This window comes from Peromyscus maniculatus, chromosome 21 (genome assembly GCF_049852395.1).
Source record: "Peromyscus maniculatus bairdii isolate BWxNUB_F1_BW_parent chromosome 21, HU_Pman_BW_mat_3.1, whole genome shotgun sequence".
Taxonomy (NCBI): Eukaryota; Metazoa; Chordata; class Mammalia; order Rodentia; family Cricetidae; genus Peromyscus; species Peromyscus maniculatus.
This window is the reverse complement of record NC_134872.1, coordinates 43,688,556-43,714,010: the sequence shown is the minus strand read 5'-3', so window position 1 is coordinate 43,714,010 and position 25,455 is coordinate 43,688,556. Positions and strand designations below refer to the sequence as shown.

The window sequence follows — 25,455 nt, the reverse complement described above, 5'->3', positions numbered from 1 at the left end:
TAATGATCATATCCAACTAGAAACAGTTCCTTTTCACCTAACTTAACTACCCATTTTTTAAAAATCAAATTAAATGTAAATGTCTAAAAACAAAAAAGAATTCAATATATGGCAAAACTGTGCTTCAAAAATAAGGGAAAAATAAATTACAAATAAAACATAAATTAGCAGAACTACTACCACAACATTTGTTCTACAAGTAAGGCTAAATAAAGGCTTAAGTATAAATGGAAAAGCATAAAAAAGTAACCCTACTATAAGCCTTACAAAGAAATTATCTCCAGCTCACATGGGAAAACATAAAGACAAGTATTATTTCACTCTTACACCATACAGTTTGGATCTGAAATGTCCCCAACAGGTTTATGTTTTAAACGAGAGCCCAACCTGTGGCACTATTCTGAAGGCTTTAGACTCTTTAGGAGGTGGAGTCCACCAGTGGAATGAGATCAGTAGGGACAGGCCTCTCAAAGTTACACTTGATTCTTTCTCTTGTCCTACCTCCTATTCTGCCAATGTTAATAGTTCTGCCACTACCACACATACAGACATTCCAGCTACTACTCTTTCTCTGACATAATGAAACGGCTCTGAAACCATAAACCATAATACATTTTTCCTCCCATAATTGCCAGGTAGTATGTAACAATATTGTAAGAAGTAATAAATTACATACATTTTTAAAAAAATAATTACAAATCTATGTTATTGAGCATAATATATTTATACATATTTTGTAGACTGGATGAAGTAGGGAAGAATATCAGGTCTTGAAGACAAAGTGAAGGAATTTGATTACTCAAAGAAAATGTCATATCAAAAAAAAACAACCAAACAACAACAACAACAAAAACAAGAATACAACATGCAGGTTCTCTAAGGGTGAAATCCAACAACAGTATATTACAATCTGAAGCACAGATTATATAGCAAACATAGGAGGAGTCAATTTCATAAAAGAAACACTTAGACTTAAAACCCCAACACAGAGACAGTAGGTAATTTTAATATTCCACTCTCATCAACAGACAAATAATCTGGTAAAACTAAATAGAGAAACACTGGAGTTAAATGACAACATAAATCAAATGGAACTAAGAGATATCCATAGAACATTTCATCCAAACACTAAAGAATACACATTTTTCTCAGCATCTCATGACACTTTCTCCAAAAATAAAACACAGAACACAAAGCAAGTCTCAATGAATATAGGGAAACAGAAATGATATCCTACATTCTATCTGATTCAAGCTGGATCTCAACAACAAAAGACAGAAAGTGCACAAGTACATGGAAATAAATGATATATGACTAAATCAAAGTGGGTGAAAAAATAAAGTCCAGAAGAGAATTTAAAAATTCTTACAAGAAAATAAAAATATGACATCAAAATTTATGTGATGCCATGAAAACAGTCATACATAAGAGAACTATGTGCCTACATCAAAATGCTCAGGAGATCTCAAATTAATAACCTAACAATGCAGCTAAAGGCCCCAGGAGGAACAAAACACCCTTAAAAGTAGGTAGAAAGAAATAATCAAAATCAAGTCTGAAATTCATGAAATAGAAACAACAACAACCAAAAATCATATTTAAAAAAAAAATCAATGAAACAAACAATTGGTAATCTTAAAAAATTAACAAAATTGGCTGGGCGGCAGTGGCACATGCCTTTAATTCCAGCACTCGGAAAGATAGAGCCAGGTGGATCTCTGTGAGTTCAAGGCCAGCCTGGTCTACAGAGCAAGATCCAGCACAGGCACCAAAAATACATGGAGAAACCCGTCTCAAAAAACAACAAAAAAAATTAACAAAATTGGCAAATCTTTAGACAAACTAACAAAGAGAAACAATCCAAATTAATAAAACAGATGAAAAAGGAGACATTACAATTGACAGTGAGAAAATTCAGAGAATCCTAAGAACATATTTTAATAGTCTGTATTCTACCAAATTGGAATTTCTGAAGAAAAAAAAGTGATTTTCTAGATATATATAACCTACCAAAGTTAAATAAAGATGAAATAAATACTCTAAGTTGACCCATAACAGCCAGTGAAATATAAGAATTAAAACTCTCCCAACTCAAAAATGTCCAGTACAGAATTCTACCAGACTTTTAAAGAACTAATACTAATACTTCTAAAAACTATTCCAAAAAACAGAAAAGAACATCCGCAAGTTCCTTTTACAAAGTCAGTATTGCTCAGTTACCAAAACCAGACAAAGGTACCTGAATCCAAAAATATGAAAGGTCAGTATCTCTGATGAACACAGACACAAAATTCTCAATAAAATACTATGCAGAGGTCCAGAGATAGTTCACTAAATCTAAATCAATAAACGTAATCTACCACATAAATAGAATAAGGTGCTTAAACCACATGATCATCTCATTAGATGCAGAAAAAGGCCTTTGATAAAACACAACAATTATTCATAATAAGAGCCTGGAGAGAATGTGGATACAGGGATATAAATAAAGGCAATAGACAAGAATTTCACAGTCACCATATCCTACATGAAGAAAATTTTAAAACATTTCCACTAAAATCAGCAACAAGGTAAGTATGTCCATTCTTCCCATTCCTATTCAACACAGTACTCAGGATCTTAGCTAAACCATTAAGACAAGTGAATAAGATAGAGAATACAAGAAGGAAAGCAAGAAATCAAAGTATCCTTATTTGCAGATGATACAATTCTATATATAAAAGACCCTAAAGAATACATCAGAAAACTTCAATAGCTGTATTCCACAAATTAGCAGGATACAAAATTAACAAACAAAAGTCAGCAGCTCTCCTATATACAAATGACAAACAAACCAAGAGAAAAAAAAAATCAAGGAAACAATACCATTCATGATATGATATGATATGATATGATATGATATGATATGATATGATATGATATGATATGATATGATATGATGGGAAGGGGAAGGGGAAGGGGAAGGGGAAGGGGAAGGGGAAGGGGAAGGGGAAGGGGAAGGGGAAGGGGAAGGGGAAGGGAAGGGAAGGGAAGGGAAGGGAAGGGAAGGGAAGGGAAGGGAAGGGAAGGGAAGGGAAGGGGTGCGTTTTGGAGTAAATCTAACAAAACTGAAAACTTTAAGGAACTGAAAAAAATCTTTAAAAAAAAAAAAAAAGATAGAAAGACCTCCTATATTCCTCCTATATTCATGGATTGGCACAATTAATAGTGTAAAAATGACCATCCCACCAAAAGCAATATATAGCTTGAACATAGTCCCCATCAAAATTCCAATGCAGCTGGGCAGCGGTGGTGCACACCTTTAATCCCAGCACTTAGAAGGCAGAGCCAGGTGGATCTCTGTGAGTTCTGTGAGAGCGAGATCCAGGACAGGAACCAAAACAACAGAAAAACCCTGTCTCAAAAAAAAAAAAAAAATCCAATGCAATTCTTCAGAGAAATTTAAAACACAATCTTAATTTCATATGGAAAAACAAAAGACCCAGTATGATTGTTTGAATAGGAATGCCCCCCCATAGGCTCTCCAGCACCATCTCTGCCTGCATGCCACCATGCTTCCCACCATGACAATAAGGAACTAAACCTCTGAAACAGTAAGCCAGCCCCCAAGTAAATGCTTTCTTTTATCAAAGTTGCAATAATCACAGTGTCTCTTCACATGATGAAATCAAGCTGACCCAGACCTACTGGCTAGTTTTCACAGTGCTATAAAGTACTATGCAAACTACCGGGGATGGGGGGATGGAGGGTGATCTCAGCTGTAAACTCTGTGAGCTATAGCAATTTCTGATTGAATTCAGTCCTGCTCCACAAAATTAAAACTATACCTGGCACCTTATTGGGTCAAGAACAAGTCATAGGCCCTAGGGAAGGACCTACTAGTATTACTTTGATAAATAAACATAGTATTAAACCAACTCCTAATGACCTATAGACCATGCATCTCTCAACTCTCATCTGAGAAGCTTCTATTTGTAGTAGACAGCAATTTATAGAGATCCACAACTAGCCACAGAGCAAAGAATAAGGAACTACATGATGAAAAACTATAAACTACATCACCCCCTTTCCAAAGCTCCAGAATAAATTTGGAAGAAGAAAATGAAACAATATAGGGGCCAGAGAGGTGGATATCTACAAGGCAACATCTTCTAAACATATCAGGGTAGCTGCACATATGAACTCCCAGTGAACATGACAGCATGTAGAAAACCTGTGGCTGCCCAAGCTAGACCAAGTCAGACATACAATTACATCCTAAGCTGTGAAGCCATCAGCAATTGTTAGCTACTGAGAAATGAAGAGTCGGTTTTCTCTAAGAATTTAGCCCCTGAAAAGTCAACCACAATCCAGTGGAATTTTACATATCCAAAAATATCTGGGGCTGCACAAATTAGTCTTTAAGGGCTTTTTTTTTTTTTTTTTTTTTTTTTTGGAAAAGGACACAAAGTTGGGTGGAAAGGGATGGAAGGAGTGGATATGGAAAGAGCTGCCAGGAGTTGAATATGACCAAAATATGTTTGTATGAAGCTTGTCTTGGTTAATGTACTATTGCTGTGAGGACACCATGACCATAGTCACTCTTATAAAGGAAAGCATTTAATTGAGGCTGCCTTACATTTCATAGGTTTAATCCATTATTATCATGGCTGGAACATGGTGGCATGCAGGTAGACATGATGCTGGAGAAGGAACCCAAGTTTCCACATCTGGATTTGTAGGCAGCAGGAAGAGAGTGAGTCATTGGCCTGTTTTGAGCTTCTGAAAACCCAAAGCCCACCCCTAGTGACACACTTCCTTCAACAAGACCACACCTACTCCAAAAAAGCCACACCTCCTAATGCATTCAAATATGAGTCTATGGGAGCCATTCTTATTCAAATCACCACAAAATTATCAGCTAATTTTTAAAAGGGTATATTTTATGGCAATACCAAAGTAAAAAGGAGAAGAACAGAGCATAGATTGTTCATCACGTCAGTTACATTTGCATCAGTTTCAACAAGACTGTTCAGTAATTTAGTATGTTAATAGTAATGTTACCCGGGCGGTGGTGGCACACGCCTTTAATCCCAGCACTCGGGAGGCAGAGGCAGGTGGATCTCTGCGAGTTCGAGGCCAGCCTGGGCTACATAGTGAGTTCCAGGAAAGGTGCAAAGCTACACAAGAGAAACCCTATCTCGAAAAACCAAAACCAAAAAAAAAAAAAAATAGTAATGTTCATGTTAACCATAAAGAAGACAATTTAAAAAATACAAACAGGAAATGAATGGCTATCAAAATAATTCACTACAAAAACTAGACAGAAATAAAAGATAAAGAAGAAACAAAGGTGTAACAAAATATACTATATGTGAATTACAGTATCATAATTAATCAAGCACTGTGGTGCATGCCTGTAGTCCTAGCTAACTGGAATGCTACAGGGGGAGGATCACTTAAGTTCAAGATTAGATTAGGAAATATATCAATAATCAGCCACAAAATATACATATATGAACAATAACACTAACAGAATTAAATAAAACAAAATTCTACAATAAAATGGTGATCTCAACATTCCATACTTTCAATAATGGACAGAACATCTAGAAAGAAGATCAGGAAGAAAACAAACAAGTGATAATATAATTCAACAAGAACTCACCTATATATGTACACATATGTGTATACAGAGTGAAAGACAGGAGAGAAAACATGAAATACAACACAAAACTATACATTCACCTCCGGCATGCATAGAAAATTCTCTAAGAAAGACTATTCTAAGAAAGACCATATGTTTACTACAAATTATGTCTCAATAACTTAGAAAGGCTGAACTCATGCATAGCATCTGTTCTGGCTACAAAGAAATAAGCTATCTTCAATAACAGAAGGAAAATTAGAAATTAGACAAATGTGTGGAAATGAAACAAGTCATCCAGTTGGTCAAAGAAGAAATCACAGAGGAAATCAGAAATTAGAGAAGAACAGAAATGAGAACACAACATACTGAAGACATGATATTCAGTTAAGACATTGTTCACTTGCAACAGACAAAATTTCAAATCAATAACTTAGCTTTAAGGACTAAAAGAAGAGCTGGTTTAAGTTAATTCCAAAGGTATCAGGGAAAAGAAAAGATAAAATTTAAGAAATTAAAGATCAACAGGAAGAATCAACAAAATCCAAAGCTGGTTCTTCAAAAGGGTGAATAAAACTGATTGACAGAAGGGGAGGTGGGGGCAGGGAACTAGAATCACCAATGAAAATGAAAGCATTACTATCAATCTTACAAAAAATAACATGGATTGCAAGAGACAACTATGAATAACTGGAAACAAGCTAGATAGCAAATATAAATCAACAAATCATTAGAAACACATAACTTTTACCTAAACTAACTCATATAGAAGAAAAAATTCAGTAACCCTGTTACAACCAAATTGAATCCATAATTTAACATCTCCAAGAAAGTAAAATCTAGTACAAGTGACATCACTGTTGATTTCTATTAACTTAGCTCACAGAATCCTGACTAATTTCTTTCTGATTTTTTCCCAAAATTTAAAAGGAGGAAAACACTTCCATAGCTCATTCTATAAAGCCAGCATTGTGGCTGGGAATGAAGCTCAGATGATTACAGTACTTACCCAGCTTGTGCAAAGCCCAGTGTTTGATCACGAGCACTATATAAATTAGGCTTCGTAGCATACATCCTAATCCCAGCACTGGGAAGCAGAGGCAGAAAGATCAGAAGTTAAGGTCATCCTCCGGTACATAAACTTCAGGCCTACCTGGGTCTCATGAGACCCTGTCTCAAAAATCTTCAACAAAGTTCTAACTAACTGACAATATACTAAAAAGGTCATATACCATGACCAAGTGGGATTTATCAAAAAGAACACAAAGATATTCAACTTAAGACCAATATAATACATGTTACTAGAAGAAAAAACAAACATAATATTATCAACTAATATAGAAAATGCATCTGACAATACCCAAATACAGGGGTGGGGGGAAGATAGGGGGAGTAGAAAAAAACAACCACTCAAGAAACTAGCAAAAGGAACCATGATAAAGGACATTTTAAACTACAACTAATAGCTTTCCTTCAAATATCAGAAAAAAAGACAAAGGTGCCCATTTTTACCTGCAGCAGGCTTTCTTTGAGGCCATCAACCAGCTCCCAAATCATGACACGGACACTTATTATTAATTATGAATGCTCAGCCTTAATTTAGGCTTGTTACATTAGCTCTATTAATTTAACCTGTTTATATTCATCTACATTTTGCTTTGGGGCTTTTTACCGTTCTTTCATTCTGTACATCCTACTCTATGTCTAGCTGGCTGGAGGCTGACTACCTGGCTGGCCCTGGACATCTCACTCTTTTTCTCCATCATTCCCTTTCTCTCTCTTCTCTTCTCTTGAGCCTATATTCCTCCTCCAACTTACTCTCTGCCCACCAGCCCTACCTATCCCTCTGCTGACTAGCTATTAGCTGTTCAACTTTTTATTACCAATCAGGTGCCTTAGGTAGGCAAAGCAACCCATGTTTATATCTTTAAACAAATGCAACATAAACAAATGTAACACACTTTTACATGGTTAAATATTCCACAACATTTACCACTGTTGTTGGACAAGATACTCGAGTTCAATCACACACACACACACACACACACACACACACACACACACACACATAAGTATCATCCAAATTGAAATGGGAGAACTAAAACTCCTATTTATTGATGAAATGAACCTATACATAGAAATTCACAAAGAATTCATAATAAATGAACTATAGCCAAAAACTTCAGGAAAATACAGCATATGATAGAAATATAGAAAAACTACCTGTTCCCATCTGGAATAAACAACCCCAAATGGAAATCAAGGCACCTATTCTACTTACAACAGAAACTAAAGAATAACATACCAAGAAATAAATCTAAATGAGTTACAAGACTTGAACACTGAAAAATTAAACTCTTGTTGAAAGAAATGAAAGACCTACGTAAGCGGAAAGACATTATTGTGGGTGCCTTTGTTTTCTTTTTACTTTTTCTTTTTTCTTTTTTCTTTTTTTTGACAGGGTCTCACTACGAAGCTCTCTGACTGTCCTAGAACTCTCTATGTACAACAGGCTGGCATCAAACTCACAGAGATCCACTTACCTTTGCCTCCCAAGTGCTGGGATTCAAGGCATGTGCCCCTATGTCCAGCTTATTGTGAGTGATTTTAATAGACATTACTTGTCCTCTGTGTCTGACCTAACATCCTTATTGCTAACAAGTAAACTCCTTTTGGAATGTATTCACTTAAGAGTTCACTAACTTCCACTAACCAAACAGCTACAAGAGTTTTCAGATAGCACCTAATGCTCACAGCAGAGATCTCTCTACTTTGCCTTAACCTACCTACCTCATGTTCCCAGCATCAATGAATCTGGAAAGCACCTTAGGTTTATGACTTTCCTTTGTTCTGTTATTATAAAAATGTCTTCACATTGTTACCATATTGGAATATGGAATTTGGATAACGTAAATCTGTGTTCCCCAGCTAGTCACTCATATTTGGCTCCAGAATAACACTACTTATTCCTCTTTGAGATCAGGATTTGGTGTCAACATTAGGAGGAGTTATTAAGATGTTGGTATCATCCAAAGTGATGTACAGATTCAATGAAATCACATCAAATTCTAATGACTTTTTGCATAAACACATAAAGGGGCTACAATGGTTATAGGAATGGTAAAATTATTTTAAAACTACATTAACAGTTACACAAAGCCATGAACATCTGGAAACCACTGCATTCTATACTTTCCAACTGAATGGATATTTGTTATGTGAAGCATATTTCAAATTGATAAAAAGATATAGTGTTACTCTGCTTTATATTATTCTTTCTTTTATGAATCAATTAATCTACATACGCCTCCCTTATCTTTGGCACCAGTCTTGACTATTCTTCTGACCTCTAGACCTGAATTTCTCCTCTTGTACAATATGTATGACAAAAAGAAACCCATCATTCCAAGATCAAGATTCACTTTCCTCCTCCAGAACACCTGGTCTCAGCTAACAGGTGTTGTAGTTCTAGTCATCCATGCTAATAAATCTGGGCTCCTTATCTTGTAACTACCCATTCCACCCTAAAATTAAATAGCCAATTTTTTGTCAGCTTTACTTTAACTTCTATTCCTTCCAGGTAAAAGAACAATTACTTTAAAATACCATAAATTTCTCTCACTTAATTCCTCTTCTAACGTGGCCTTTTGTTTCCAAACAGAGATCAAGAAACTCAAACTCTAAATTATACCATACTTTCTCATTTTCCAAGCGAAATAAATTCAAACTACCTCTTCTTGCATCATTCTTGAGTCCTGTCAGTCACCAAATGAATTCAGCATTCTTCTAGCACCTCACAGAGGTCATGTCTGGATGCTTTGTCTTAAAGTTTTTAACTATTCAGCCAAATGCCTCATCCTCTAAGACCTATTTTATTCTCAAAATATATAACTTTTCTCATTTTCAAGATGCCACCAGACTGCAAGATGTTTACCAATTTCAGAAATAGTAAAATGATGGAAATATATATATATATATACACACATATATATCAAATAATAAAATATATTTATTTGTGTAAAGTCCCAATTCAGTGTTTATATTTCATATTTCTTTTTAAGGCCTTTTGTATTGTGACTTAGTACTTACTGTCAACCTCCTTTAGATTATAAACACCTAAGGATCAAAATTCTCCCATCTATGATTCTGTAAAAATTCTACTAGACTGCAGGCAAAGTGCCAATAAATCACTTAATCATGAAAACCTGACAAGCTGAGTCCAATCCCTGGAACCCATGTAAAGAGGAGAGAACCAACTCTACAAAGCTGTCCTCTAACATCCACATCCTGTAACGCATGGGTACCCAACATACACATACACATACACACACACACACACACACACACACACACACACACACACACCAATAGTGATTTTATAAAAGCATACAAGCATACACAGTCACAGAGACCGTGACAACACAAGACCTGTACAAACACAAGCCAGACAAAATCACAGCATGGAGGAAGGGAAGGAGGCATGAACCTCCACACCTGCCAAAGAGCTATTGGCAACTGATAGCTGTTGGAAGAAGGAAAGTTGGTTTTCTTTAAAATGGTGACACTGAGTATATCAACAACACTCCAGGGGAGGTCCTATGCTCAGGATCAGTTGGTCAACACATACTGGACTCCCTGGGTTTGGTTTGGGGTTTTTATTTTTAAATCTTTATTTTTAAGAGAGACAACATAAAGTTGGATAAGTGGGGGAGGTAGGCTCTGGGGGAGTGTGAATATAATAAAAAGATTTATGAAATTCTCAAAGAATAAATAAAAACATTATTATCATTAGAAAACAATAACAATGACAATAGTAGTGGTAGTGGTGGTGGTGGCCCTAGGCCAACTCTATCTTAGTAACTAATAAATAATAATAATAATAATTTATTAAATCCCTCTAAGGTTGATGTAATAGAATCTACATTTGAATATATGAAAGACAGAATGAAAAGAGATCAGAAAGACTAAATGACACCTATCTCACATATCAGAATAAATTAGAAATATACATTAAAACCAATTTGTGAAATGGATCTCATTCAAGTGTAAGATTTTGTATTTTAAAAGATATATTTACTAAACTTAAATGTCATACTGCAAATCTGTCACTCTTCAGTATCAGAAGCTACACTACAAAATTTTCTACATTAGGAAAATTTCTGCATTAGATTTCTATGTTTCTCAAACTCCCATGAAATTACTGCATCCAATCATACTTCAGTAACACAGTTACTTAGCTCCTAAAAAGTCAAGCTCTTCCGAAACTCTGCCAAGGACACTAAATCACAATTGGTGCTTCCCATTCCTGCTTTAAAAAAGCAGGACTCTGCCTGTTTCTAGGCCTGTCACAGTGATCTTCTCTAAGAATATCAGATTAACCAAGAAGGCATGTGCAACTTGAAAACAAAACAGCATTTGCCCTGTTCTTTACTTTAAAGTCACATTACTTAATCATTCTAGATTTCCAAATAACATAAGAGAAGGGAGTAAAAATTAGGGCATAGCCTGACATTAGGAGGCACTTAAATGAAATGAGTAACTTAAGACATAAAAAGAAGAAATCATTGAGAGTTTATGCCCACCACTCTTCCAGTGTCCGAGCTCTTATGTAACTGTTTACCAGCCTGTAATTCAGCACTCCTAACCTCACTTTTCACACCAATTTCAAACAGCTCTCAGTCAGCTTGAGACCAGAAATGATCTGGACTCATCCTTGCTCTCCAATCCCATCCCGCATGCTACAATCCAGATGCTCTAGCCAAGTGACCTGATTCACTATTTTTTTTTTTAATATGGGAGTCTGTTCTTTCTTTTTTTTTTTTTTTTTTTTTAAGATTTATTTATTTATTATGTATACAGAGGAGGGCGCCAGATCTCATTACAGATGGTTGTGAGCCACCATGTGGTTGCTGGGAATTGAACTCAGGACCTCTGGAAGAGCAGTCCGTGCTCTTAACCTCTGAGCCATCTCTCCAGCCCCTGATTCACTTTTATATAAAGCAGTTTTATATACCTGCTTTAAATCTGTTTAGGTTTGTGTGTCTTTGCTAATGACTGCCTTGTTCCAGCAAAGTCCTTCTGCCCATTTGCCAACTTTTCAGCTATCCTTTAAAGCATGGCTCGAGTTTCCTGCCCAACTGAAGGAGGCTCACAAACTCCAAAACTGGATTACTTTTTCCTCCTTTGAATTCTGACAAAACCACATACACACCTCCTATCACATACTACTTAAAAAGAAAGTAACCTCTTTTTAAAATGATCACTTCCCACAACTTTGAGTGCCACCAAACCAAGAGCCAATTTTCATTTTTTTAGTTTATCTAACTATAAGTGCCAGTCAGTAAATATCTGAACTGAAAATAAGTGCTAATATTCATACCTAGTTTTAGATAATTATTTCTTCTCATTGCTTATAATTATAAAGTAAACCAGACTTGTGCCTACAACTATACCCATCCCCTCTCTACTCTAGGACTGACTACCAACAGTTCCTCTAGACTGACACTAACAGCTCCTGCTCCTCTGTGTTACTTCCCCTACACACATTAAAGTAGGGAGTCCCAACTTGTACCACCAATCCCATGTGCCTTAATGGAGAGCCCTTGCTTGCCCTGACCCTAGATGGGAGACTCACACTCCTCTCCAATTGCAGTCCACCCACCAAAATGAGCCTCCCCCCCCCCCCCCCCCCGCCCCAATCCCAATCCAGACCCAGCCTGGTGAAACCACCAGATCCATCCCTCTATAAAGCCTCCTCAATTTCCAGGACAGCCAGGGTCCCACATCCAGTGCCCAGGCCTAGTTTGGTAAGCCTCACCCACATTACCCCAACCTCCAGACTTATACCAAGAGGCAAACACATAGCAGCACAGGCCCCTGTGTCTACTACACTTCACACCATCTACATCATATCCAATTTTCAGGCCCAACCTGACCCACATAACCTGTGCTCTGTCCCACTCAAAGTGTCCGTATCAGACACACAACCAACAAAAATAGTCCACATGTCCAGGTCTCATTAGAAAAACATAAATACTATGAAAGAGCAAGACACTACCCACCACCACCATCACCCAAAAAATCCACAAATCCTATGTGGTGATATATTATGTAACCTAATAAACTTGCCTGAGGATCAGAGGACAGAGCCAGCCACTAGATTAGGCATAGAGGTCAGGGAGTGGTGGCACACTGGGCTACATGAGATTGATCCAGTATAGGAGAGAAACAGAGCCAGGCAGTAGTGGCACACACCTTTAACCCCACACCTGAGATCTCATGCCTTTGCTTGGGAAGCATACATGCCTTTAATCCCAAGAAGTAATATGGCAGGTCAGTGAAAGGTATACAAGGCATGAGGAAACAGGAATTCTCTCTTTAGGCTGAGGATTTCATAGAAGTAAGAACTTGGTTGGCTGTTCTGCTTCCCTGATCTTTCAGCTTTCACCCTGATATCTGGCTCTGGGTTTTTTATTAAAAGACCATCTAAGAGTTGAACAACAATCCTATAAAAATGTTCTCCAGTGATAATTACCTAGATGAACCCGGGACAAAGAATTTAAAAGAACATTCATAAACTTAATGAAAGAGTCTGAAGATGACACAAAGAAACAATGAAATAAAAAGAAAATGAACCTTAAGAGAATAAATGCCTGAGTAATAACCATGAAAACACAAACATAACAATGAATGACATAATGAAGACAATCCAAGATTTGAAAACCAAATTCAATAAAGAATATTGAAGAGAACTCATGATGAAATGAAAGCAGAACAACTCAACACTCCAGTTAGAAAACCCAAGTGGAAGTCTTACAAGTAGAATGGATCAAGTGAACAATAGAACATTAGAACTTGAAGACAAAGTAGAGGAATTAGACTATATATATATGAATATATTTTAAAATTAACACAGGAAAGGAACAAGCAAGAACTATAAAACACAATAAAAAAAAGATCAAATCTCCACATTATAAGCATAGATGAGGGAGAAGAACCCAACATCAATGGCACAGACCAGATCTTCAACAAGACTATAAAAGAAAACTTCCCCAAATTACAGATACAAAAAGCTCACATTGTACACCAAATAGACAATACCAGAAAATAAACTCCACATAGCATATGGTAACTAAAATACTAAATATATACAACAAAGAAAAAGTTTTCAACTTGCAAAAGAAAATACAAGAGTCAAATATAATGGAAAACCCACTAGAATAATCACTAATTTCCTGTGGGGCGTTTACCCACCACCCCCACAGCTTCCCAGAGTTTTCTTGAGTGCGAGCAACAGGAAATATTAGATAGAAGGATTTATAGCGGAGAATCTTGTGGAGATAAACAGATAGAAAATAAAGGATAGCCTCGAGAGGGCCTGGAACCTATTCCAACGGGCCCGGACTGTCTCTGGTCCAGGGTTTTTATAGAGACGCCAAAGGGTGGAGCAAAAGACCTCCTCCCCCAGCACAGCCAAGTGCAGGCCATCTCAGACACCTGCACTCAGGCCCGTGGTCCTGATCATCCTCTATTCGGACCTGCTGGGTAAAGCCACGAGGAACCCCAGAACGGGCTCCCACAATTTCCCAATTTCAAACTTTGATAGTCAGAAGAGCCTGGAGTCAAGTTCTAAAAGACCATGACTGCCAACCTTGACTACCCAGCAAAACTATCTAACATAGCTGAAGAAGAAAGAAAAAGTTTTCAGAATCCAAAGAGGCTCAAAGAATTCATATCCAGCAGGCCAACGCTAAAGAGAATATAATTACTAAAGATAAGTAATACTTTGGACGAAAGAGAGGAATAAGCAGAGGCAAGAGACTATATATAAAAATATATATGAAAAACACAAATGAAACTATAATTACCAAAACACAAAGTACGACTGAGAACACAAAAAATAACAAAATGATGATAATCAATACACCTTTCCATAACTAAATATTAATGGCATCAGTCATCCAATCAAAAGACATAAGCTGGCTGGATGAACTGAGAAACAAAATCCATCTATCTGTTCTCTACAAGAAACTCAGCTTTAAAGTTAGTAACCATCTTAAAATGAAAGGATAGAAAAAGTACTCCAATCAAATGAGAACAGGAAGCAGGTAGGAACTACTATCCTACTATCTAACTCTTGTGAACCCAATTTTATAAAAATTTTACTACTGCAATTAAAGACACAGATGAACATCTACCTTTAATAGTAGGTGGTTTCAATACCCCATTTTTTCCAATAGATAGGTCATCTGAACAAAAAAATAAAGAGAAACCTCAGATATACATTAAGTGGACATAACATATAATCTATAGAATATTCCACCCAAACACCAGAGAATACATATTCTAATTGACAGCCCATGGAAGTTTCATTAAAATAGACCACATCCTGGGACATAAAACAAATCTTAAGAAACTTTTAAAAAACAACAGAAATAATTATATGCATCAAATCTGGCCATTAGGCAAATAAAACTGAACATAGCAAACAAATCTCTAGTAAGTACAAAAATTCATTGAGATTAAACAATCAATGAATAATGAATGAAACAAAGAAGAAATTAAGAAAGAAAAGAAAAAGTATTGGAATGAGGTAAAAATTAAAACACAGCAAAACCCAACCTCTGAGCCACATTAAAAGCAGCTGTACAAGAGAAATTTATATCTTTAAGTGGCTCCAACTAAAAAATAATACTAACACAAATAATTGGCTAAATGATGCAACCCATAAATTTGGAAAAACCAAACCTCAATCATGCACATGGCAAGTAATAATAGAAATAAGAACAGAGATTAATGAAACAGAAACAAAGAAAAAAGCAAAGAATCAATAGATCTAAAAACAGGTTCATTGAGAAGATAAACAATATTAACAGACCCCTTCGCCCAATTAACCAAGAGCACACAAAGTAACAGAACCAAAAATTCATAGGGAAACATTAAAGCAGATGCCAAAGAAATTTAGAATATTCTAAGAGAATACTTTTTTAAAAAAAATACATATACACTGTTAAGAAGTAATAGAAAAATAGGAAGCCTTCTGGCAAAAAACAAAACAAAAAAAACTGAGGCTTAGATAGATTCAAAACAGAATTCTACCAGATTTTCAAGGAAAATCTACAGTCAAACAGAAGGAGCACTTTGAAGGTAATGAAGCCAGTAGACACTATAACAAAAGAAGTCAAACTCTTATTTGCAGATGATGTGGTGTTATATATAAGACATGCCTAGAAATGTTTAACAACTTCAGCAGAGCTGCAGGATTCAAAATCAACTTACAGAAGTCCAGAGATCTTTCTATACACCAATAATAAACATGATGAGAAAGACAGACACATTCCTATTTACAGTAGCCTTGAAGAAAAGAAAATATCTAGGAATAAATCTAGCCAAAGTGAAAGAACTCTACAATTGAAACTTCAAATCTCTAAAAAAAAAAAAAAAAAAAAAAAAAAATGATCAAGACACTACAAAACACAACATACTCACTGATAAAGATTAATATTGTGAAAAGTACCATTCTACCAAAAGACATTTACAAATTCAATGCAATCCAAATCAAAATCCCTATCTCATTCTTACAGAAATAGAAAAAGCCTAAAATACATATGAAATCAGAAAAGACCCCAGGTAGCCAAAGCAATCCTGAGCAAAATGAACACTGCCTTTCCAGATTTGAAGATGTATTACAGAGCCATAGTAATAAAAGTATTATAGTTAACTAGCACAAAAACAGACCAGTGGAACAAAATAGAAGATCTAAACCTGGCTACACATAACTACAGTCACCTAATAGCTGACAAAAATTCCAAAAACAAACAATGGAGAAAAGACAGCATCTTCAACAAGCACTTGGGAAATCAGATATGCATATGTAGAAGGATGAAATTAGACCCATACCTATCACCTTGCACTAAAACTAACTCTAAATGTAAAACCTGAAACACTAACTGCTAGAAGAAAATATAGACAGCACACTCTACATGTGTAGGGAAGAAATCAGCTGATGGTGTGTTGCTCAGCACAACTCTTGTACCAAGGCTCAAGGAACATTTCAGAAAAGGAGGCAGAAATATTGCAGAGCCAGAAGACCAGGAAATTTGATGAGAAATAAGAAATAACAGGAAAGCTTCACCTATGACACCTCAACAATATGGCTGCCTAAACAAGACATGAACAAGCACACCACCAGTAAATACATTGTTGTTGGTGGTTTTTTAATACTCTTTGGTTTTTTTTTTGGGGGGGGGGGAGTTGGGGGGAGGTCCCATCACCCAGTTCCCAAATAAATTCACACATGGAGGCTTATTATTACTTATAAATGTCCAGTCTTAGCTTGTTTTAGTTTCTAGCCAGTTTTACTTAATTTATCCCATCTACCTTTTGCCTCTAGGCTTTTCCAGTTCTCTTACTTCCATAAATCTTACTCTTACTCCATGCCTTGCTGGGTGGCTGGCCCCTGACATCCTCCTCTTCTCTGGCTCCTTCTCGATCTCCCTTTCCAGATTTCTCTATATATATATTCTCTCTGCCTGCCAGCCCCACCTATCCTTTCTCCTGCCTTGTTATTGGCCAGTTCTTTATTAGACCATCTGGTGTTTTAGACAGGCACAGTAGCACAACTTCACAGAGTTAAACAAATGCAACATAAACAAAAGTCACACACCTTAAAATATTCTACTACATACATTATCATGGAAGGGGGAAATCTCACAGAGCCCCAACCCTAAACAAAGAACAAGAAGCAACTAAGGAACATTGAGAGTGGGAGAAACAATCTTCACCAGGAATGTGGACCCCAATTCTTTATCCAATATCAATCAAAATCATATATACAAGTAACACTAGAGGATGAGCAAGCTGTACGTGTGTGTGTATGTTTGTGTGTGTGTGTGTGTGTGTGTGTGTGTGTGTGTGTGTGTGTATAAAATAGTAACAGTTAAGAAAAAGAGGCCATGAACTTGAAGGGGGCGGGGAGCAAGAGGGAAGGGGAAGGCTATGAGCAAGGTTGAAAGGAGGAAAGGAAGGGGGAAGAAGGATGTAATTATATTTCAATTTCAAAATCCATAAAAAGTATGTGCACCCTAAATTCTTGTTAGCAATTAGTGTTACATGTACATATAGATATACTGATGAAAATTTACACCATCAACAAAATTGCTGAGCTTTCAAACCTCCGAAGACTTGCCTTGTGCTGCTCAGTATCATAGGCAATTGCTTTTCTCTAGCACCTCTGACCATGGGCAAAGATGTGGCCAATGAAGAGGCAACACTACAAGGTAACTAGAAGCCATTACTTCTCATCTTTCCCAGTTTCCTGTGGCATCCCTGGCTGGCACTGTCTCTTCCATAACTCCAGTTCCATTCAGACTATTCAGCCCTCTGATGCACTAACTTCTGCCATACAACTCTACTATGATGGTTAGTTTTAAAAGTCAACTTGCCACAGCCTAGAGTCACCAAGTGTTGCATGAATCTTAAAAGTTCTTATTAATAAAATCAAACCTGAGGCGGGTTATTGGGGTCAATGCTGGTAGATCAGAGAGACAGAATAAGCCACAGCTATCTCACCTCACCAGTTCCTCAGTTGGTCCTGTTTCCTCAGACTGGAGGCCTCTGTGTCCTCATCCAGAATGAATCTCAGCTGAACTGTGTTGCTCCAAAGCCTGAAAGCTTAACCAGGCCAAATGCTTAACCAGCCAAATGCCTCTAGTTTCTGGTCCTCACGCCTTATATATCTTTCTACTTTCTACCACCACACCCTGGGATTAAAGGCTGGCTTTCTGGGATTAAAGGTGTGTGTCACCATGCTTGGCTATTTCCAATGTGGCCTTGAACTCACAGAGATCCAGAGGGATTTCTATCTCTGGAATGCGAGGATTAAAGGCGTGTGCTATCACTGACTAACTAGTGGCTTGTCTGTTCTCTGACCCCAGGTAAGTTTATTAAGGTACACAATATTTTGGTGAACACAATACCACCACAACCAAGGAAGATAAAATAAAGACTTCTCTAGATCAAGTGGACCTGTGGGCAATCCTGTGGGGTTTGGTCTTGTTAACAGACATAGGAAGACCCAGCCCACTGTGGGAGGTACATGCCATCCACTGGACCCTGAGTAAAGAAATGTAGCTGAGTATCAGGCAGAATAAATGCATTCAATGCTCTCTGCTCTTGAATGTGGGTGTGATGGAACTACTACTTGACTTCCTGGGCAAATGTAAGCCAAATAAAGCCGACATTTTCTCACAGCAGCAGAAATGAAACTAGAACACCCAACGTGTTTTGTTTCCTTGCAGAGCCATGGCGTCTGTATTTGGATAATACTACCCGTTCTCATCTCCACTCCAGACCTGGAGGGAGTGTGGACACTTCTTTCTATGGCAAGTATCTCAGCTGCTCCTAGACCCCTGTTTGGTTACTGACCAATTCCATTACCAGTGAAATTAGTCCTTGGATTAAGTTTCTTCTGTTGAATAATCTCCTAAAGTTACTATTTTCTAGAAAAAAATGAACTCTCAGCTGGGCATGGTGCCCTGAGCTGTAATCTCAGCACTGGGAAGGTTGAGATGGGAGGAGTGCCCCAAGTGTGAGGCCAGCCTGGGTCACACAGAGAGTACCAGGCAAATGGAAGCTACAGAGCAAAATCCTGTCTCTGTAGACAAACCAACAAACAGGAAGAATGTATTGATATATTTCAGCATAGTAAAGTATTAAAAACTTTCAAGTGAAGACAGCTTATTATACAAAAACATTATTCTGAACACAGATACAGAGAAAATCAGCCCTTTAAATTCTTGAAAGTAAAAATAAAGAATCTAACATTTTATTCATAGCAAAGTATTTCTCACTAGGATGAAGTCTTTACTCAGCTGCAATATTTGCCTGAATTAAATCAATCACATACAATAAAAATGTCACTTTTTTGAGACTTAGTTAGTAGAGGGGAAAATTGGAAAGATTATGGGATTTGGAGTCACTGCAGGCCAAGACATCTGTTCAGAGGGAAAAAATGTTAAGGACCTCCTGTCACTGACTTATCATTCAAATCCATAAAACTCAGGACTTTTTTTAAACTCAGAACTTTTAAAAGATAAATTGAACTAGATGATTCAGTTAAAGCTATATGTTTATCCAAACATACTTCAACACATTTGCTTAAGATTATAAAATAGCAAAGTAAAAAAGAATCACCTTAAACATATGGAATACAAGCATAATCTGTAAGTAGTTCAATGCTAACAACAGATTATCACATAAAAGACTTCTCCATTCTTTTTTCAGTAATTATTACAAAAAGTCCTAGTAGAACAAGATTGATAAAATAATTCACTCTCCACATTTAATCCCAGCACTTGGGAGGCAGAGGAAGGCTAATTTCTAAGGACAGCCAGAGCTACTCAGAGAAACCCTGTCTCAAAAAACAAAGAAACAAACAAACAAAAAAAAAGCCCATTCTCAGTCCACATCTCATTTAAAACTTTATGAGATAATTTTATGGAAAGGTTACACATATTTTCCAAGTTATCTCACTGCCAAACAACAGAAGCAGAATTTCAATTCAGTAGTGTCTGGGTCTAGATTGTAATCCTATTAACAATTCTTCCTTCTTTTCTCTAGAATAAGGTGGCCTGTGGTAATATCAAAGTAAAAATAAAGTAAAACTTTTTTTTTTACAAAAACAACTTGATTCCTAGTTAATCTTGCATAAATCTTTAATAGCAAGCTTTCAAATAATTAACAAAAATAAAATTTTTAGTTTAAATCACAGCTTTAATGAGTCTATGCTCAGGTTCTATAAGTAAAGAGACTCTAAGGAACTATCACATAAAGTTCCTAATGACTCCCAATTAATATATACTTCTTACTGATAAAGACTCAAAAATGAGATCAACATCTCCAAGCCATCATCCTACCTACTTCTCTTGTGGGTTATTCACCATATGCTCACAAACTAGCCTTGCTGGCTCTTCCTACTCAACCATTCTAACTAGTTGGCCAGTAGTATATGAAAACAGGGTGAAATACTAAGTAACTGTCTACAATCCTTATCAAAATTTTGACATCTGCTCTCTAGTAGCTACATGGGCACCAATATTTGACATACCATTCCTTTTCAAACTGTACATAACACATTTTACATTTTCTAGTTTTTTAGAAAATTAGAATAGCAGCCCACTAAGCTGATCATATAATCATTAGCCTACAATTAGAAGAAGGTTGCTCTAGTTCTAACCCTACTAAGGAAATGCTGACGTAATGAGTGCTTTACCTTCTTCCTCTCCACAGAGAAGATAAAAGACAAGGAGGGAAAGAAAGGAAAAACTCTTCTCTAGCATATCAGAAGAGTTAGTTCATCAGCCCTCCCAACACAAAAGATCTATAACTAATCACTTTAACCATTTTAATTGTAGGCAACTCAGTACATTCATAACGTCTGACCAATTTCACCACCATTTTCAGACTTTCATCTCAAACAAACTGCAACAACCAAATATTTGCCAATGTCTATTTTAGGCAACTCTTTTTTTTTTTTTTTTTTTTTTTTTTTTTTGGTTTTTCGAGACAGGGTTTCTCTGTGTAGCTTTGCGCCTTTCCTGGAACTCACTTGGTGGCCCAGGTTGGCCTCGAACTCACAGAGATCCGCCTGCCTCTGCCTCCCAAGTGCTGGGATTAAAGGCATGCGCCACCACCGCCCGGCTTTTAGGCAACTCTTTACTGATATTTATAAGGCTATTCTAAACTCATATACAAATAAAGTGAAAACAGCATAATAGACTCATATAGCTACATGATCAAGGCTCAACTAATTATGAAATTCTGCAATGTCTAATCACAAAACCTCCTGTTATTTCACCCATACAGACTTAAACATGAAAACTACAGATTCTTTCCATCTAATCACAAAGGTGTTAATTAAAATAGTATTTACAATAATTTCCTGACAGCTTCAGATGCTGACTTTTATTTATTTATTTTTTGTTTGTTCATTTATTTTAAGACAGCACTTCACTATGTAGCCCTGGTTGGCCTGGAACTCATTCTGTAGACCAGGCTGGCCTCTATCACATAGAGACTACTTCCCAAGTGCTGTGGTTAAAGGTGACCACAATCAAGCCTGGCAAGGTGCTGCAATTTTAGAAATACAATCAATTTAACTATGGAAAAGATGTGCTGTCATGAAGTTATTCAGTGATTAAAATACTGCAGTGACTTCTAAATAATTTCTTGAATAAACTCATTTTATAATGGGTTATTAGCCAGTACAAAAGAACTACAATGTTTCAAATGAAAATTTTACAAAGATTTCTCCTGTTTCACCAGTATTGTAAAGCCATTGAGCAGAAACTATTGTTTTTCCACTTAGAGCTCTAGTATATTAGTATGTAAAAAATAGGATACTTTCTTAGCAGAACACTACAAAAATAATCTAGGATTACTTATGAGTATCATTATTCTACATAACAAGTCATGACTAATTAGAAAGGTCTATTTCTGAAGTATAATTTTAATAGATTTGTTTGACCTAAATATGTCAGAATTACAGAATGTGAAGATATAACTTCACACACACACACACCAAAAAAAGAATAATATTTATTGGCTTTACAAAAGAGTTAAACTAAAACAATGAAGAGATACATGAAAAATCCTACAAGCAATAACTTCTCAAGTTTCAGTCCACACAGCATATAACATATTATCATTCCAGTGGTCTATCCATATTGAAAGAACTATTCTAGATAGACACAAAAGCACCACTATTCAGATTGATACAGAGGACGACACAAAAAGAGAATTGAGGGAAGGGAATATATTAATTTGTAATAAAACATACACTATTCAACTTAAAATATTATCCTCTATCCACCGTTAGCCTTCCTACTTTTTCAGTATTCAAGTATCTTTTTTTTCTTTTGTGTGTGTTTTCAAGTATCTTAATGATCAATGGTTTGTGGTGACATTTTATTTGTGATGAAATGTGGTGATATTTTATTTGTGCTTTAATAAGTAAAGCTTGTCTGGAGATCAGAGGAAAAGGCCAGCCATTATAAGTAAACACAAAAGTCATGCAATGTTAGCACACACCTTTAATCCTATCACTTGGAAGGCAGGGATCTGTCGGGATCTCTGTGAGCTCAAGGCCATACTGGGAACAGAACCAGGTATGGTGGCACATGCTTTAAATTCCAACACTAGTTAACCATGGAGGTCTGGAAGTCTGTAGACAGAAAGTGACAGAGCTGGGCAGGAAAAGGAAGTGATGTGGTTGGACAGAGAGAGCAAATCAGATGGCAGAACAGCAAGGCATATAGGTGTGGGTAGATAGGAAGTAGCTCGCATTTGGAAGCTGCAGAGTTGGTGAGGTGACGTTAGCTGTGGCTTTCCCTATTTCCCTGGTATCTCAGGTTTTCACCCCTGTATCTGACTCCATTTTTTTTTTTTATTTAATAAGACCATTTAGAAATTCTGCTACAATGGCTAGTTTTTATTGCCCTTAACAACCAAATGGAAAAGTCAGTAATTTGATTAAATTCTAAATCTAAATATTAAGAAAACAAATATAAAGTGACAAATAGAAAGAAATTTAATCAATATCCCAAAGCTAAATATTGGGATAAAAGTATAGGGGAAAAAGCCTAATGTATGAAGTATTTATGAGGGGTAAAGGGAGAGCAGACATAGGTAAAACATGAAGGGCTGAAAAATTTCCCAAGTCAAAGCAAAGACGACACATTTTACATTTAGCAGTGACAGAAGAAACTTAGGAGATCGGGACAGCAAATATATACAAACAAGTGCAAGCAAAATACAACTTTACAAGTACATCTTACTCATCTTACTCAGAAAGGAGCATAAGCATTGAGGCTTTTCAATTTTGCATTGAGGCTTTTCATTTTAGATGAAAACAGAGGAAATAAAAAGTGACAATTTTTACTTTTAAAATGAAAAAATATCTCCTAATCAGAAATACAAATATAACTCATCAATTTACTTTCTAAATAATAATAATAATAATAAGGCAGTTCTACAAGTTAATAAGATTTACAAGGATTCCAAAGTTAGCCAGTGAGAAACCCAGCTTAGTATTAGCTATGTAAACCAGGAATGTGATTTACCCTTCCAGTTTCTATTTCCTTAGAAGTTGTGAAGATAAAGTGAATTAAGATATGTAATGTGTTTAGAATATAAAGAAACAAGGTAAAGTAATAACTAAAATTAAGACTATAAAAGTTATGAGGCTGGAAGTAGTTGCTATTAGACTTTCATAAAGTTCTTTAAAACTTAACTACTTAACTTGTACAAGGGCTCTACATTCAATTCCTTGTACCATAAAAATAATAGTACAACCATTTTTATGTATGTAAAGCATAAGAAGCTATATGGAACAATTTAAACTCTTTCATTTACATTACAAAAGTTACATGAAAAAAAGAAAAGCTGAATCCAGTTAGGCCACCCTTTGTGTGGCTCTCAACCATTTAAAAAACATGCTTCAAATCTCAAGAACACACTACCCAACTGAGGTAACACTTGATATCAGACACAGTGGGTTTTGCCAATAAAGAAACTTTCCCCCAGCATTACATTTGGACTCAAGATTCCTAGCCTATGCCTTACTAAAACTCAACGAATTGGTGAGCAAATTTTTCAAGAAGTACACCAACTATTATAAGAAAAGACAAAAGACCCAAAACAAAAATGTGATGTAGGCACCACACAACACACAGATCATGGGATTTGGACTTGTTTTCCTTCCCCTGAAATCCAGAGCTGGCTCATTCTGAGCCCACTAGCAAGCTTCTTTACTTCACCGTGCCACTGAACCTTCCTCTACCAGGCCATCTCTACATAAGGCCTTATCTACATCTCTGGTATAGAACAGGATCTTTCTTGTCCAGCACCACATGAGAAATGAATACCAAGTTGTATCAATATCACATCTACTAAGTTAGCATCACATTTTAACAAGGGCCCAAGTGAGTCAGGTTTGACCAATACTCTCACTGCTGCGTTCCTTTACATTCAAATTAGTAGATATGGTTATGGACACTAAGACCTGGAATCGGACAACACCAAAGACAAATAACATAAAAATGACTTTCCTTGTCACTGTATTCCAAGTTTCTTTTTCTACAGTGCCTACACGTGGTGTACCCTGTGCCACAGCACAACACTAATAACAGCTGGTTTTATGCACTGTATTCTGATGGACGTTACAAATGCGCTAACCGATCTGCACAATGCAGCCCCATCAGTTTAACATGTAACCTGTATGTTAAAGTTTCCAGATTCAGTTCAATTCACAGATGAGAAATGAGACTCTGCAGAAAGTGATGGGGGTAGGGAGTGTATAAAAAAATGTAAACTAAACTGCTAACATTCCCGAGGGCTGAATTAGTTAATAACTTAAAACATTGAAACTCAGACTATCCATAGGTAGTATTGTCGCTTTTGCACAGAATGTTTTGGAAGATTAGTACATTTCCAGGAAAAGAAAAACGAGGGGGAAGGGCAACTTCCACCAGTTTTTCCTGACAGGCCTCGAACTTTCGCGCTGGTGTGAATAACTTAAGGAGCGCGACAACTAACGAAGGCAGAAGGGTTTCTCTTCAGGGGCTGTTCATCCCTGGGCTCGAGCACCTGGACTTCCGGCCCGTGAAGGAAACGTGCTGCCCAGGGCTGAAATCAACAGGGGACCCGACCAAGGAGGAAGTCGGGTTGGCCGAGGCACCCGGCTCTGCCCGGTGGCTCCGTGGCCTCAACCCGGGCCTCCAGCGGAGCCGGGCGAGCGGACGGAGGGGCAGCCCCGCTCGCCCGCTCGCCCG

General features: G+C 36.8%; 1 protein-coding gene across 31 annotated transcripts in view; it reads right to left on the bottom strand.

The window, feature by feature from the left end:
* Tbc1d5 (TBC1 domain family member 5) overlaps positions 1-25,455 on the bottom strand; it is a 453,313-nt gene that overhangs the window by 427,245 nt on the left and 613 nt on the right. The window lies entirely within an intron of this gene.